The sequence below is a fragment of the Athene cunicularia genome, assembly GCF_003259725.1.
Source record: "Athene cunicularia isolate RWA chromosome 10 unlocalized genomic scaffold, athCun1 chr10_part1, whole genome shotgun sequence".
Classification (NCBI taxonomy): Eukaryota; Metazoa; Chordata; class Aves; order Strigiformes; family Strigidae; genus Athene; species Athene cunicularia.
Window position 1 is genome coordinate 6,540,254 of NW_020799112.1, and position 3,715 is coordinate 6,543,968.

Below are 3,715 nucleotides of genomic sequence, written 5' to 3' on the forward strand. Positions count from 1 at the left end.
AATGATTGGGTAATTTATAAAAATTAACCAGTCACATGCATGACTAGAACTTCCTTCCTTGAAGCTGGAGGGAAGATGTGGAAGCCAGTCACAGCCCCAACTGAATTGAGTGGGGAGTGGGGTTTGGATATCCAATGATGTTAATTCCCATGAATCAAAGCAACTAGATGTCTCCAAAAAATATATATATACACTGCTGTGCTGAACATGCACCCACTGCTTCCATGGCAGATGTGAACATACTAGCCTTCATACTAGTGAAATGTATGATGCCCTCCCACGACTTCAGCGGTACTGTAGTAAGTTTGCAAGAAGAGTTCCATTGGCTATACTACATCACAAAGTGGTTCCATATGAAAATATTTCTGTTTTTTCATTTTGATCCATTTTGGAGTTCAAGCTATTCATGAGACTCTCACAGCATTATGTGAAGTGGGAATATGCAGGAACATGCTTCAAGAGCATTATAGTAAACATATGCTGAACTTTTAAAGACAAAACCACTTACTATCGATCAGTAAAGACTCTGTGTTAGTAATGTCAGAATCTCTAACCATTATGAGGTTGAAATGTTACCAAGGTTGGAAAAGTAACTTCGTGAGATTCAATAATTTAGACAAAAAAAGATATCCTGCTTGTTTCTTACCTACACAAATTTTTACAGCATCAGACATTCATACAGAGCTCTGAAGGCTACTGGTACTTATTAACCCTTCTTTTTCTTTAGTAATGTTTTGCATTGTCAGCTGGAGAGGATTACATACGTTTTTGAAAGTAATCCCCTTGATTTACATAGGGCTTGCAGATACTGCCAACGAAGTAAGTTCTCAGGCATTCTGCTGCATTGGGTCACTACACCCAGCGTCCTAGGAAGATCAGGTCTTCAGTGTTTCCTGGGAGTTAAGGCTGTGCTTAAGTTTTAGGGAGGTTGTTTTTAAGAAAAGCATTTACCGTAAGTGTTCTGCTGCTATTAAAGACAAGGGACGTTTTTACTTTTGTCGCAGAAGCTGATAGAATAGCATGCTGTTCACGTAAGACAGGACTGAAATAAACACACTCTGAAACATAATCATTAAATAAACTTTTCCGTGTGATCTATGCAACTAAAGGAGAACTGTAGTTCCCTATTCTCTCTCCCAGATAAAGCTACTGGAACAATGGATCATTTTAAGAGATTTTATAGCATTCTGTAATTGTTTATAATCTACAGTATATTATTAGCTATTTTGTTTTCTGCTGTGTGTGTGTGTGTATATATATAATGTATATAAAAGCATATATAAATGTGTTTTATATTTAGATTTTCAGTTGATTGTTGATAGGTAAGTATAGAATTAAGCATGTAGCCTAGACCTTTGTCAAAATTGCTTATAAGCCACAGGTGCTACCCTGCAGGAGAATAAGCTCTAAATTGAACTAATATCTGCACTGGAGTTGCATGGCTGGAGAGCCAAAATTTATCCCAAATAGATGCCTACTCTGTGTAATTCAGGACTGGGATAAGCCCCATAGTCTATTCCCTTCGATTATCAGACTTGCAAAGGGAAGGATGTCTGTCAGGGCACACTCAAAGAACCCACCACAATTTATTTTTTTTTCGGAAACCCATTAAATTTTTTTTTTTTTTTTTTTATTCAAACACTATGGGAACATACTAATTTGTTCTTAAAAAACATGCTAGGGTTTAAAGAACTACAGAACTATGACTGAACAAGTTTTCCACTATGTTTTTTTAGTTACCAAGTGCTGCACCTTGCCTACTTCCTTTTCTGAAAAATGTTTGGCAAGTTCTGCCTGGAAGCCAAGAGCAGAATGCACACTGCAAAAATGGCAAAAAGAATCCAAGTGAAAACATTAAGGCTTTTAATACTTATTAATGGCTTTTGTTCTTTGTAAGTCTACATGAAGGTCAAGTAACTTGATTCTTTCAACTCTCAAACTGAGATAGCTCAGCTAGTCATAAAATGAGGGAAGTACATAACAGGAGAATAGTAGAAAACAGCATGCTTTTTGCTACAGCAGGTATTCAAACTATTCTATAGCTAGCAATATTACAGTAGTGATTCTGCCAACCTGCATATTAAAGCTACATTCCAAGGGGTTTTATTCTACACAGCTCATAAACATCTTTCTACCTTCACAGGGGAATTATATCTGATGCACTCTGAGAAACAAAAACCCCACAACACTCAGTGCTCACTAGAAATTATAAAATTAGTTATAACAAGAAAATCCCATATTTCAAATTTTATTTTTCTTCCCACTATTACTTTCACTCCCATTACTTTCTTTTCTCTTACATATGATAAGTTTGGAAGGTGTAGCAAAAAGAAGGCAGAATGACTTGTATATTTTTTCTTTCAAAAGGAGAACCTAACCTAGTATTGTTAATAATGCACAGAACTTTCTCAAAAACAAGGCAGAAAAAAATTAAATGGCACTTCACATTTAAAAGTAATAGAATTGTTTCTGCTGCATGCATATTGATGCACAATTCTATGCCAGATGGAGTAAAGTTCTCTTACAAGGATTTTTCCACTAACCCTTTCCTGTTTTTAATATTCTTTTCTCCAAGCATATTTTCTGTTTTTGTTCTTTTCTAAGCCTGTATTTCTTTTAACACAAATCAAAAGTTATTTTTTCCAAAAACTGAGTAACAATTTGACAAGATATTTTAGTTCTCATAATTTTCTCTCGTTTCATATCCCTGTTACAAACCCATTTCCTTTCTGAATATACAAAAGAACATCAGAAAATACCATCTTCCTCAGTAGTAGAGTTGTAGCAAATAGTACTTTAAAAGCTTTATTCTATCTTCCTGACATGAATAAATATCTTCCCTCATGCTATTTAGCTAGAGGGAGCCTTTTCCTCAAAAGATGAATCAAATTGAACAGGTTTGGGGGCACATAGGTAGAACCAAATTGTCTTACATGTACAGTTCAAACTTTTATAAAATAAATTGTTTTTACTTAGAGGCCTCAGGGAGCACTGGTGCCTTTGGCTATCAGTATTGCCAAATAATTTTTTGGTTTGCCATTTTATAGATGTTAGGAAAGGTTGTAGAAACTTCATACCAAGTCCCCAGTAGATGACTCGCTGTTGAGCTACTGGAACTTGGTATCAGAGCAAGCAAACCATGCTGCCATTTGCATCAACAGCTGAGTTGCAGCAAAGACCTTTAAAACATAACAGAAACTGGAAATTTGCCTACAGTGACCAAAAACCTTTGCAATATGCCCCAAAAATTCAGTTCTAATCTCTTGTCACCAATACACACTTACATAATAGCACAGAGGCAGCAGTCCAGTTACTTAGTATTGATTTTGTAGCTCTCCATGTATGTAAAACCACTCAAGTATGGGAACAAAATATCAGCAAGGCTAAAACGAAGTTCATTACAGTCAACTCTAGATAGAAATCTGAACTAAAAAGTTGAAGTCCTTTTCATCTTTGAATTATGTAACATTTAAAAAGCATTTCTAGAGTTTAAATTGTCTCTTATACATTTTGTTTTCTTCTCTGCAACCACTTTTTTGTAACATAGAAGGATCTGTAAGATTCCTGTACCTGGAAAAATCCTGGCACACAAACAAACCAACCCAAGAGAGACATTGAGGCATTAGTTACTTTCATTCTGACCAAGAGGTGATTTTGTGTAACTTCTCTCCTGATGAAGGGGAACCTACCTTTATTCCCATTAAATATCCCCCCC